This window comes from Heterodontus francisci, chromosome 5, assembly GCF_036365525.1.
Source record: "Heterodontus francisci isolate sHetFra1 chromosome 5, sHetFra1.hap1, whole genome shotgun sequence".
Classification (NCBI taxonomy): Eukaryota; Metazoa; Chordata; class Chondrichthyes; order Heterodontiformes; family Heterodontidae; genus Heterodontus; species Heterodontus francisci.
This window is the reverse complement of record NC_090375.1, coordinates 52,080,426-52,095,065: the sequence shown is the minus strand read 5'-3', so window position 1 is coordinate 52,095,065 and position 14,640 is coordinate 52,080,426.

Here is a 14,640-nt window from a genome sequence, read left to right as displayed (position 1 = left end):
TTTGCATGTGCGTATCACATATGCATGCTAGAGTGGGACACGGCGTGTATCCGTAGGCATTAACTGAATTAGAGTTTAAGTTTAAGGTTGAATAAATTTCATTTTTCTTCTTTAAACATAAGAAACCCTGTTTATGCTCATTTCTTTGCCTTGTAATTGGAAAGTGGTAAACAAGAATTCACCAAGGGGGAGCTCAAAACACAGTGTGTTTAAAAATTAAATCCTGTTACAGTAAGACCAGGTGAAGGCTAAAAGGGAAGCCCACACACCTTTCTCAACTGGTCATAATGTTGTGAATGCCACTAAGTAAATGCAAGGTTTTATTCTTTCGCTTGCTGTGCAATTTTTAACATCGCCTGAGCAGAACAATTCTGCCAAGTTAAGCATCTGGCAATGCAGCAGTCCCTCAACACTATAGTGGAGTGTGAGCCTAGATTATGTACTTAAACCCTGGAGTGGGATTTGAACTTCCAAAGTTCTGAGTCAGTGGAGAGTATTACCAACTGACAAAAGAAAAACACGTCTACGGACACTGTTTGCATTCAGCATAAAGAAGGGTTTGAAATTGGCTTATATAGCTCAGTGCCAGACTGGGCGGGCCAATTAGCCACAGGCTTTGAACATTATAAACAGCAGGGTTATTTATCATTCAAGTCCTTTGACTGTCAGATACAATAAAAAAGGGTGTTTATTTGTGGGCTGGTGTCTGATTATCGGTCCCACTTGTATTGATAGATCATCTGCACCAGTCACCAGATTGTGATTATTTTTTCTGCAGGACAAAAGCCTTTTCAATGTGTGGAAAATTATTGTCCTGCATGTGACCAAATAGTCATCAACATATCAATTTAGTAAATTCCCTCCCTCAATCAATGAGAAGCCTATCTTTTAAACACTGCACTCTGCAACTTATAATATGGATTCTTTCATGCAGCATTGATTTTGTGCCAAGAACTAGTTGGAAAAAATTATGCTGAGGATTTCATTTTGACCTTGACATTCAGTGGAAAGTTTGTGCTTGGGCAGTGTCTGACAGACAGATTACTTTCCAGCCCCCAGACCTGCTCCGTCTATTTTTTCCCCATTGCTTTTAGTCAGCTGCACATCTGTCAAGCACTTAAGCCCATCACTGTGCTTAAAACTCACCAATACAAGCACTCCTGTTTGATATAGCAGCTTTGGAACAGGAGTAGGCCATTCAGCCCCTTCAGCCTATTTGCCATTCAACTAGATCATGGCTGAACTGTACCTTAACTCCATTTACCCACCTTTGCTCCATATCCCTTGATACTCATACCTCACAAAAATCTATCAATCTCAGCTTTTACATTTTCAATTGACCCAGCATTCATAGCCTTTTGAGGGAGGCAGTGAAAATTTTAACTACCCTTTTCATGAAGGAGTACATCCTGACTTCACTCCTGAATGTTTAACTTTGGGTGGGACCATACGGCCTGCTGCGGTATGGCCACTGCACCCCCAATTCTGGCTCAAGTTAAAATCAGTCCTATATACTCAGAACTGTCATATCCTGGTAGCATCCAGGAGTATATTGACTCTTAAACTTAACTGGAATCTGGGATGATTTATTTTGCATCAGGATGTCTGATATAGCTCTAACCCATAATTCTCTTACAAATGTCAGCATATAACAAAACATCTTTCTGCTACTGCAAACAATCTAAATGTGTGATGACAAATGTTATACTAAATGTTTATAATTTTACCTGTGATAGCACCAATAGTCATCAATTCCAACATTCGCTCAGTCATCAGGTTTTGGTTGGTCAGAACTGATGAAAAGTCAACGACCTGAAATGTTAACTCTGTTTCTCTCTCCATTGATGCTACCTGAGCTGCTGAATGTTCCCAGCACTTTCTATTGTTATTTCAGACTTCCAGCAACCATTATATTTTGCTTTAGTTTTAGTGATTTTGCTTAATTAGAAAATGTGGCTTCACAATGCGTTGTAACAGGATTATAGCTGAAGCATGGTATGACTCATAGAGGGTAAATGTGTAAATAATCAAGTAATTTCCAAATGCATAAGGGTGCTCAGGGTTTAAAAGGATAGCCTGGATTGCTGTCACGACAAAGCAGACTCCTGACACAAGGTATATGCATGTTGCGTGTTCATACCTTCAATTAAGGTGGCTGCTGGCTTGGAAGTGTGAGGTTATTCACTTTCATAATGAGAATAGAAAAAAGCAGTATATCTTTTCAGAGGTGTGAAACTTTTAAATGTTAATGCTCAGAGAGCTTGGGCATACTCGTACAAGGAACATAGAAAGTTAGCATGCAGATACAGCAAGCAATTAGATAGGCAAATTGCATGTTGGCCTTTATTGCAAGGGACCTGGAGTACAAGAGCAAGGAAGTCTTCCTACAATGTATAGGACTTTGGTGAGACCAAAGATTACTGTGTGCAGTTTGGTCTCTATATTAAAGGAAGGATATACTTGCCTTGGAGGCAGTACAGCAAAGGTTCACTAGATTGGTTCCTGTGATGAGAGAGTTGTTCTATGATGAGAGACAGATTAAGTTGTGCCCATAATCCTCTGGAGTTTAGACGAAAGAAAGGCAACCTCATTGAAAAATACAAGATTTTGAAGAGGCTTGGCAGGGTGGACACCGAGACTGTTTCCCCTGGCTGGGGAATCGAGAACACTGGGGCACAGTCTCAGAATAAGGATTTGATTATTTAAGACTAAGATGAGGAAAGTTTCTTCACTCAGTGGGTTAGGAATCTTTGGAATTTTCTACCCCAGAGGGTTGTGGATGCTCCATCATTAAATATATTCAAGGCTGGGTTAGATAGATTTTTGGTCTCTCAGGGAATGAAGAGAAATGGAGAGTGGGCAGGAAAGTGAGCAGAAGATCAGCCATGAACATATTGAATGGCAGAGCAGGCTCAAGATCTACTCCTGCTCCTATTTCATACGTTTTTCTGTTAATTGTATGAAACGCATCTTCTATCAGCTAGGGCCTACTAAATTCATGACCATGAAAAATATGTCATGGACCATGAAATCTCGGGTCCTCCGCGAAATCTCGGGTCTCCATGAAATCGGCCACTTTGCAAACTTTGTGCATTTTATTCATTGACACAAGGCTCACCTCGCTGATTGCTGCTCATGTTACAAACATTGCGCGCTTTGGTGATTAACACAAAGCTCAACTTGCTGATTGGGAGATGAGGGAGGACTTCTGGTACAGTTTTGAGGGAAACAGTCTGAAGTATTAGCAGAGAAATGAGAATGCCAGAAGGACCAAATCAAAAATGGCCACAATCAGCACATTGAGGGAAACAATTTGGAAGACATTCTGCATGCCGATGGTGGCATACTGTTTTGTACAAGCTGCAGTGTTTCATTGGATCACACACAGCGGACAACAGTTCAGTGACACTTAGAGTACGAAAGCCATCGCAGCAGAAAGAGAGCATCTGACACTGCACTGCTGGAAAACGAACACGTAAAAAAAAACAAGGAACGATTTCAACTCTTTTTAAGAAGTCGACAGACAGCTCAGAAAATTGTCAGTTGGTTACAATCGAACTTGTGGATGCTTTTGCAAGTGCCAACATAGCATTGGAAAAACTTGATCATCCAAAGCATTCAACGTAATGTGAAAAATGGTGGTTGCTTGTCACGTGCAAATAAACTGCGACAGGACTGCCTACCAAAGGTTTCTGCTATACATTGTGAGGAGATGCAGTCTCAGATTAACGCACGTGCGTTTTTTGCAATTATTTGTGATGAGCCCACTGATGAGCTATGTGCATGCAAGTTTTGTTTGCTTTTATGTATGATAGGGCCAAAGACGTACAGTCAGGAAAGATAACAACACTGCTCACAGACTGCACCCACTTAGAAGCTGTTACACCACAGTTTCCAAAACAATATTCAAAACCATTTCAAAATACGGTGCAGATTTCAACAAAAATCAATGCTATTTTCATTAGCGAGAATGCAATTTACATGACAAAATCTTTCAAATCTGCACTCCAAGGTGTAATGCTGAATGCTGTCCATATTACATGTAATGCGCATATAATTTCTCTTGTCAGTGAGTTGTGGAAAAGCAAGATTGGTCAAGTCAAAAAACTGGTCAGCTACATTAAAAAGATCTTCAAACACTGTCCTAGTGTTATGAAAATGTTTCTTTTTAAGTATTTTTTGAGGATTCGTGTGTTAAAATTATGGACATTGGTTTATTTGGGAAAAATGAAAAGACTCCATGGATTTTTTTTTTTACAAGGGTCACTGAGAGGTCTTGTTTGAAAACAAACCTTTCTTGGATATCACGTGCCTTAAGCTCAATAAACAACAGAAACCTTGGTGACTTGGGGGAGATGTTTACAGAGAATGGCAGCACAGTGGTGCAGTAGTTAGCATCACAGCTTCAGCAACCCAGGTTCAGTTCTGGGTACTGCCTGTGTGGAGTTTGCAAGTTCTCCCTGTGACCACGTGGGTTTCCGCCGGGTGCTCCGGTTTCCTCCCACAGCCAAAGACTTGCAGGTTGATAGGTAAATTGGCCATTGTAAATTGCCCCTAGTGTAGGTAGGTGGTAGGGAATATGGGATTAATGTAGGATTAACATAAATGGGTGGTTATTGGTCAGCGCAGACTTGGTGGGCCGAAGGGCCTGTTTCAGTGCTGCATCTCTCTATGAGTCTAGAAGTGACAGGTCAAGATTTATGAGGGTCAGGAGTTGATTTCGCTTCTGAGATATTGTTTTGGTTCAGTTAGGCTGTGGACTGTGTTTGAAAGCAGTTGGCGATCAACCTGCCAAGAGCAGGTTGTCTTGTCTCTGTGAAATGCTATGCATCAAGTATGTGGGAGCTAAAACACCTGATGCCGTGGTTCTCCTGAGGAGCTCCTGGAAAGCTTTCCAGATTAATTCTCGATGCTGCCTGAAAAGGACTGCTCTAGAAAAGATCCCGGTGACCCATCTACATGTTCTCGGATGCCAGACTGTATGCCATTTTGGGATGCAACATATCTCATCCGTTTTCTGGAAGAATTAACAAGTATTTGGCAAAAGTATTCATTATTTAATGTTGGGGGCTTTTTTGTAAAAGATCTCTGAACTGAGAATTTCTTTATTTTTCAGTTAACCAGTGTGTGGGTAAGTGTGTGTGTTGGGTATTTAAAAAGGGAAAATTCGTATTTCAATCTGTTGTTAATGCCTTGCATCTTTACTGGATAAGTCTTGTTTCATAATAAACTGATAGTTTCATTGTTTATTAAAGAAATCTGATTGGTGTATTTTATTCTGGGATAAAGAGTAGAGTATATGATTGACTGTATCGGCAACTGGGTTAATATTTAAATTTGTGTTGTGACCATTGGAGATGCAGAACTAGAAAAAACAGAGCACTCCTCCCACCTTGGTCGTAACACATAATCGGGGGCTTTGTGCTGGATAATCCAAAGCTGACAACATGCAATTGTAATTGGGGTAACAATAATTGAAAAGGAGAAAATAAAAAAATAGTTTCTTGCACATTAGAATAAAGGTTATACTACCAGAATGTCTTTGTCAGTTGCTGTGACCTTTCTAGGGAAGGAGGATTTATCCCTGAGAGATTTAACAAACTTAACCAAGGCTAGGCTAAAGGAATTGATGGAAGTGTTGGCGTTAGAGTTTAAACCAGAGGCGAAGAAAGCAGACATAATTGCGGTAATAGCATAGCATTTGAAATTGGAAGAAGGCAATCCAGTTGGTAGTTCAGTTGAATTAGCTAAAATTCAGTTGCAGGTGAAGCAGCTTGAACTGGAAATGGAAAAGGAAGAGAAAGCAATTCAAAAGGAAAGAGCATTGGAAATGGAAAAATCTTGAACTACAATTTCAAAGGGAGCAGCAAAGCAGCAGGGAAGACAAAGAGAAAGAGGAAGAGAAAAGGAAGAAAGGGAATTCAAGTTAAAAAAGCTAGAACTAAAAAAAAATGGGTGGCCTTGACTCCACTGAAAATACTTGTGAGAACTGCCTCCAGCCCAGGACCCAGCAGAAAGCTGTTTAAATTTGTGCAAGCCCTCCTGACGTTTGAGGAAAGGGACATAGAGGCATTTTTCATTTATTTTGAAAAGATAGCCAGACAGATGAATTGGCTGAAGGAAAGCTGGACACTGCTTATGCAAATGAGATTGATGGGCAGAGCTCATGAAGTTTATGCTATGCTTTCTGAAGAGGTTTCTGCAGATTATGAGATGGCAAAAACCGCTTTTCTCACTGCTTAGAGTTAGTCTCTGAAGCGTACCGGCAGAAATTGCGGAACCTCTGTCAACCATCTGGGCAGACTTAAATAGAATTTGAGAGGGTCAAGCAACTTAACTTTGATCATTGGATCCAAGCACTAAAGGTAAAGGACACATATGAGAACCTGAGGGAAATAACGCTCCTGGAAGAATTTTAAAACTCACTCCCTTCGTTCATAAGAACCCATTTAGAGAACCAGACAGATTCAACAGCCAGACAGGCAGCTAAGAGAGAGCGCTGATGATTATGAGCTTGTTTACAAGCTGAAAACCTTTGTCCGTCACCCCCACAAACCCACGAAGGATAGAAGGTGGGGGGGGTGAAAGGAAGGCAAATAGCCAGGGACAAGAAGGGACAGCTGGGAGGATCTTCTCCTCAGGTCAGAAAGGAAGCTACTGAGGGTAGAAGTGAGGTCCAAAAGCTTAAGTGATGCCATTGTCACAGGTGGGATACCTTCATGCAGAATGCTGGAAGTTGCGGGGTAAACCCATGGGACTTATTAGGGTATACAAGGCCAATGCAGAGAATAGGGCATCTGACCGAGAGTACAACAGATCAGGTTGTAACTCTGACTGCAGCTGAAAGGCCAAGTACAAAAACCAGTGTGAGTGCGGGGGACATGAACAAGGTACCTGAGAGTTGTAGGGAATTCTTGACAAAAGGTAAAGTAACTACTTATCCCTCAAGTGAGGCAGATGAACCTGTAGTTATACTTTGGGATACAGGAGCCACCCAAATGCTTTTGCTGGGGAAAGGCATAATTTTTCCACCAAAGAGCACACTGAATATCAAGGTTTTAGTGAATGTTTTCGGCGGGAAGTATATGCCCGTAACTTTGTATCGGGTACACCTGGAGTGTGACCTAATTTCTAGAACGGTAACTAAAGGAGTTGTCCATAGTTGTCCGTAGACGGAGTTGACCTACACCTGGGGAATGATTTGGCCAGAGTGAAGGTGAGAGCTTCTCCAGTAGTTACGGAAAGACCAAGTGAAGTCAAAGATATAGAACAGTTTCAGGAAAATGTTCCAGGAATTCTTCCTTCATGTGCAGTGATCCGAACAATGGCTAAACAAGTTCCATTATCAGAGATATATTTGGCACCACAGACAGATAGCTGAATATCTGAAACTTTGCTGAAAATAGAGACACGTTGTCGAAGCTTTTCATCTTGCACTCATCAGGACAACACGCAAGAATAACCATTGTAAGGGATAACAATTACTTATACTGCATGAGAAAAGAGTAAATGAGGAAAGTAAATTATTTGATTGACACCCCAGATCGCCGGAAAAAGAATCAACTGTGTCATATCAATATGTTGAAACAATATCATCGCTGGGATGAGTATAAACAAGCATAGGCGCAGGTATGTCAGGTAGTAAGAACTGTCAAGGATGAAAGGGAAAGTGAGGATGAGGCAGAAGGAGGCCTCGGCAATTCTCAAATTGATCGTCCTAATATCCTGTTAGCTAATATTAAATTGTTAGGGAGATTAGACACTATGGGATGAATTTTATAAGCCCCCCGACATCGGGTGTCGTGGTGGGTCGGGCCTGAAAAATACTTCTGGGGGATGCCCGCCATGGACCTCAACATGTGGAAGACCACATCACATTTTACCAGTGGCGGTGAGGCCTTGGGACGGTCCCCCCGTAATTTAGCGGTGGCGAGACTCAATGGTGGAACCTTCATTGAAATATTTAAATAAATTTAAATGCATGCAAAAGCACTAACCTTGTCCTGACAGCCGTCCCACGCCGATATTCCAGCCGGTGGCCAAAACTCCCGTGTCTTCGGATCTCCAAATGGAGATCCAAGGTTTAACACTGGTGGGGAGAGGGGAAAAGTGAAGTTTTCAGGGTGGGAGTGGTGGGGGGGGAGCAGGGAAAACTGTTCTTATTGGTTGTGGGGATGGTGGGAAGGGGTTGAGGGTCAAAGGTGATTACGCTTGGGGGGGGCGAGGTTCGGAACCTGAAAAAACGCTTTTTTCAGGGGAAAAGGGCCATTTACAGAGTGTAGGAGAGGGAATTGAAAATGTGAATAAATGCAGATCTTCATTTTTGAGCATTCTGTCACACTGAAGGGCATGAAGCCCTTTAAAAATGGCGCTGGCGCCTGCGCGGTGGTGGCGGACATTGTTGTCAGGGACCGAGCAGCTACTCCCTGTGCGTCATCAGGGGCGGTCGTTCTACCCCCTCCATGCAAATGAGCCGCTGCTCAAAATTCAGCCTTATGCTTTCATATTTAGATGTAGAACAATGAGAAGACCTAACAAGGCTACTCACAGCATTTAAAGGAGTCTGTATGGACAAACCAGAATGTACAACCTTAGCCATACATGATGTGAATGTAGAGGAATCCTTTCCTATAAAACAGCATCCCTATCACTTAAGTCCAGCGAAACAGGCCCAGGTAAAAGCAGAAATCCAATACATGTTGGAAAACCACCTAATTTAACCCAAAGCAGATGGAGTTTCCCAGTGGTGTTAGCGCCTAAACCTGATTGTTCAACTAGATTCTGCTTAGACTACAGAAAAGTTAATGCAGTAACAAAGGCAGACTCCTACACAATTCCTCACTTGGAAGACTGTATTGACAGCGTGGGCAGTGCCACATTTCTTACATAAATAGATTTGTTAAAAGGATACTGGCAGATTCCTTTAACACCCCGAGCTAATGGAATATTGACCTTTATCACATCCAACGGGCTTTTCCAATGCTGAGTGATGCCACACAGGCTAAAAAATGCCCCAGCTACTTTTCAGAGATGAATGAGACGTATTTAGCCAGTGTTCCTAACTGTGATGATGAATGTGTCCTAACTTGATTATGTGCTGGTATAAAGTGACACTCGGAAGAACCATTTGGAATAACTAGAAACTCTGTTAAGAAAATCACAGTCAGCTGATTTAGTGATAAACCTTGCTAAAAATGAATTTTCAAAAGCAAGGGTAACCCAGCTTAGGCATATAGTAGGGCAAGGACATGTGTTGCCAAGAACAGCAAAAGTACAAGCATTGGTGGAGTTCCCTACCCCTAAGACTAAGTGAGAAATCATGACTTTTTGGGGATGTGTGATTTCTACCGCAAGTTTGTACCAAATTTTAGTACTATAGCTGCTCCACTGACGGATTTGCTTCAAAAAACGAAAATCAAGGTAATGTGGTCAGGGGAGTGCCAAACATCCTTTGAGAGGCTGAAAGCCATTTTGATTGATGAACCAGTGTTGGCTGCCTCAAATTTCACTAAGCTCTTCAAGGTAACAATTGATGCTAGTGACCTGGGGGTTGGTGCAGTCCTTTTACAAAATGATGAATCGGGCATAGAAAGGCCAATGGAATACTTTTCCAAAAAGCTAAACTGACACCAAAAGACATACTTAACTGTCGAAAAAGAAACCCTGGGCTTATTACTACTGTTAAGCATTTTGAAGTCCATGTCTGCCATGACTACAGAGAGACACTGATATATGCTGATCATAACCCCTAGCCTTTGTGGAAAAATTTAGAAACCAGAATGTCAGACTATTCTGATGGAGTTTACTATTGCAACCTTATCACTTAAAAATTATCCGCACTGTGGGGAAAAATAATGTAATTGCGGATGCTTTGTCTAGGCTTTGGGTTATCTGAGTGCAAAGATGGTTAAAAAGCAAAACTGTATTAGGTACAGGTAAAGAGTGAATGAGAATGAGTGTGTAAATGTGTTGTAATATGTATTTCATCTTCTGTTTTTCCATAATTTATAATTAAGCGCATTTAAAAATGGCATTTCATTCCTCCAAGGATGGAGATGTTATGAAAGTGCTTCTATTTTTTTTTGAGTATTCATGTGTTAGAATTATGGACATTGGTTTATTTGGGAAAACTGAAAAGACTCCATGGTTGTTTTTTGCAAGGGGTCACTGAGAGGTCTTGTTTAAAAACAAATCGTTACTGGGTATCACATGCCTTAAGCTCATTAAACAACTGAAACCTTGGTTACTTGGGGGAGATGTTTACAGAGAAGTGACAGATCAAGATTTATGAGGGTCAGGAGTTGGTTTCGCTTCTAAGATATTGTTTTGGTGCTTTAGTTCAGTTGGGCTGTGGACTATGTTTGAAAGCATTTGGAGAACAACCTGCCAAAAGAGAAGCACCCAGCTTGCCTCCTTCCTTTTGTTTCGGTGAAATGCTGCATATAGAGCATATGGGAGCTGATGCCGCATTACTCCTGAGGATCTCCTGGAAAGCTTGCCGGATTCATTCTTGATGCCGCCTGAAAAGAACTGCTCCAGAAAAGATCCCAGTGGCCCGCCTGCGTGTTCTCAGGTGCCAGACTTAATGCCATTTTGGGACATAACGTATCTCATCTGTTTTCTTCAAGAATTAACAAGTATTTGGCAAAAATATTCTTCTTTGGGTTTTCTTGGTACTTTAGTAAAAGATCTTTGCAGCGAGAATTTCTTTATTTTTCGATTGACCAATGTGTGTGTGAGTGTGTGTTAGGTATTTAAAAAGGGAACATTCGTATTTCAATTTGTATGTTAATGCTTTTCTTCGTTACTGGATAAGCTTTGCTTTATAATAAACTGATAGTTTTGTTGTTTATTAAAGAAACCTGGTTGGTATATTTTCTTCTGGGATAAAGGGTAGAATATATGATTGACCATATCGGTAACTGGGTAAACATTTAAATATATGTTGTGGCATGTGGAGAAGTCAAACTAGAAAAGAGATTGCAATCCTCCCACCTCAGTCATAACACTAGCCATAGCTTCAATACAGGCAACACATCGCAAATGGGGGCGGCACAGTGGCGCAGTGGTTAGCACCGCAGCCTCACAGCTCCAGGGACCCGGGTTCGATTCCGGGTACTGCCTGTGTGGAGTTTGCAAGTTCTCCCTGTGTCTGCGTGGGTTTTCTCCGGGTGCTCCGGTTTCCTCCCACAAGCCAAAAGACTTGCAGGTTGATAGGTAAATTGGCCATTATAAATTGTCACTAGTATAGGTAGGTGGTAGGGAAATATAAGGACAGGTGGGGATGTTTGGTAGGAATATGGGATTAGTGTAGGATTAGTATAAATGGGTGGTTGATGTTCGGCACAGACTCGGTGGGCTGAAGGGCCTGTTTCAGTGCTGTATCTCTAATCTAATCTAATCTAATGTGGCTGAAATGGCTGAAATTGAGGAACAAAACATTGCCCTTCCTCCAGAGCCAGTAATTAAATGTTAGAATTCTTGGTTTTGGGCAATACAGTATCATGCAACTCAGACTTTGTCTCAGAAGGGCTCACACTGACATCAAAAACATAGGTTTGAACAGATGTTGTAACCCTTCTACATGATGATCAGCTTAATGAGGAGGTTAAGTTTGTTGCCAAGAATGCTACCTGACTGATAGATTTGGGTCACTGACCTGAAACAGATGCTGCCAGACCTGCTGAATATTTCCAGCATTCCTTGTTTTTATTTTGGATTTCCAGCATCTGCAGTATTTTGCTTTTATTTATGATAGATTTAATCACTTGGTTTGAATTTCGACACATCATTATCCACAAAAATTACACTTAAGTAGTGGATGTACTGTTCCGGGTTGAAGCATAGTCAAACAAACAACACTTTGATGACACTGAATTAAATGCCTGTGCTCAGCAAGTGCTTTCTTGCATGGCAAAGAAGCTCAAACAATATTATTGCTATGGGAGAGAGTCAAGCAGTGAAGAAAAAACGCTCAGAAGTTTCAGCAACCTTCTGCGGTAGTCCTGAAAGCTGTGGATATCTTTGACCCTGCACAAATGCACATTTGATGGTGGATATAAACTTGTTTGATGCGATTCCTGGCTTTGACAAAAACTGTGGGCTGGAGATTCCTGCTTCCAAAGCATTGTAAAAGAAGAAGATTGTACTTTGCCTGTTCTGCAGTTTTGGAACTCTATGGAATGAAGAATCTACCACCTTACAAGGCTAACATTGTGCTTTCTGACAATTCCAACAATCTCTGTGGAAGCAGAGAGAGCTGTGTCTAAATGTAGACAGGTGTACACAGTGCAGGTACAGGAAATGAAGGAAGAGACAATTGCCGGTTGTTCCATGCTCACATTCAACCACTTCAGTGAGTAAAGAATGTTACCTATCTATAGTCAGCTTTTTATAGTAGTTTTTGAGTATAAAATAAATACCATTTGCAACTAGAAATCTTCTTTGCTTTTTTTGGTTTTAAATAGATCATTTTCATGGTTTGTTGTGACACCGTGAAATTTATGATTTAAATGCATGAAATCATGAAATTCACGATTCTTAAAATGCTGTGCCTGTGAAATTTGTAAATTTGGCCTATCATGTTCCAGCATATGTCCCTTTTCTACTTCCTTGTAAGAAGGGCTGCATGTAATTGGCACCGCTGTATGTTAACCGGGGAGGGGGGGGTGGCGGGTTTATGGAAGTGCATGGTGTTACGAATGCTTCCATCTTTTTGTTAATTTTGTTTTGAGTACTTGGGTTTTAAAACAGAAAAGGATCCCATAGATGCTGGAATGTTGTGTTTTTTTAAAAAGAGGTCATCAGAAGGTCTTTTGGTCTGAACTTGAGTTGGAAGCAAATAATTACTGGAAGAATCAAGGAGTACTAAAAACTTACTGGAAGGCTTTAGTTAATTACCCAGCAGGGTTTTTTTTGACCTGGGGAAAAATGTTTACAAAGAAGTGACAGGTCAAGAGACTTGACTTTTGTGACATTGTTTTTTGGTTTCACTTTGGATAGGCAGTTGGGATATGAAAAGTGTTAAAAAAGACAGTTGGAGAAAACTTGCCAAAGGAGAAAACCCCAACTCAGCCTGTTCCATCTCTTTAAAAAAGACTGTCAACTTTTCCATCTCTTTAAGAAGCACTGAGAAGCAAGTGTAAGAAACTGCCTGAAACCCCTGTTGGTTCATTTTTCCTGGAAAGCCTGCCCAAACTGATCTTCAACATCGCCTGAGAAAAACTGTTCCAGGAAGATCTCAGTGACAGCTGTTTACGAGTATTTGAGATGCCAAACCAAAACAAAGGACATCTGACATCTTTCCATATCTTCTCTTTTTTCTTCAAAAATTAGCAAGTATTTGGCCAGAGTATTCTATGTGTCTGTTTTTTTTTTGTAATAGACCTCTAAAGAGTAAATCTCTTTATTTTTTCAATTAACCGGTGTATGTGTGTGAGTGTGTGTGTCTGTGTGTGCGTGTGTGCGCGCATATGCGTGTGTGTGTGATGGGCTAAGGTAAAAAGGGAACTTTTATATTTCAATCTGTGCATTAATGCTTTGCATCGTTACTGGTTAAGACTTGTTTTATAATAAACTAATAATTCTGTTGTTTATTAAAGAAACCTGGCTGGTGTATTTTATTCTGGGATAAAAATAGAGTCTGTGATTGACCTTATCAGTAACTGGGAAAAAATTTTAATATATGTTGTGACTTATATAGAAGTGGAGCTGGAAAAACAGTGCACTCCTCCTGCCTTGGTCATAACAATGGGGAGCACGAAAAGAGCTGTACAATTGTGTGAGGGCTTGGGATGGAAGAGCAAAACATATGGAACAAGTTAACAGGAACATTATTTGACATGCAAATCTATCTGGTAGAGGACACTACTGGTTATCTTGCCAGATTCCTCAAAGTGTGTCTTCTTCTCCCTTACTTTTTCTCAGGTGTTTGTTAGGCAGCTCCAACCAGCACTGCCGGCTTGTAAAGAAAGTACCCTGAGCAGTCAAGCAGAGCTAAAATTCCTCACTGCACCCACTTTATAGAGCAGCTCATTCACTTTGCTAGCCATCAAGCAGGTGTCATTGGCCCTGTCGCTCCATAGACTACTCACCTATTATGCAGGGACCCATTCATTTGCTTGTTTCCTCATAATTCTTCTCCATAATCCCTTTGTAAAAGTTGACAAATATTTCTTCCTTTTTAAGTTAAGATATGAGTTTGACCCCTCTCCCCCCCCCCACCCTGCAGAGAGAAATTTACCTGCTCCCTCCCCCCCCAGCCCCACTCCCGACCAGTGGGGATCACCCGCATGGGGATCCGAAGACGCGGGAATGCAGGCCACCAGCAGGAATATTGCACCGGGACAGACAGCAGGAACATCAATTTACATTTATTTCAATATGTTCATTGTGGTCCCGTCGCTGAGCGAAGGGGAGGGGAGGTGTTGCAATGAGGCCTCGCCACCGCTGGCAATATCAGGCCAAGCCCTCATGGCATCGGGGTGCGTGGTGGCCCTTTACCGGAGGCATTTTCCGGTGCCCTTGCCACGACCCTGGCGTCAGAGGTCTGTAAAATTCAGTCCAAGATACCATTATAGTAAATCTATGCTCTATTCTTTCCGAGGCCAATATATCCTTCCGAAGGTGTGGTGCCCAGAA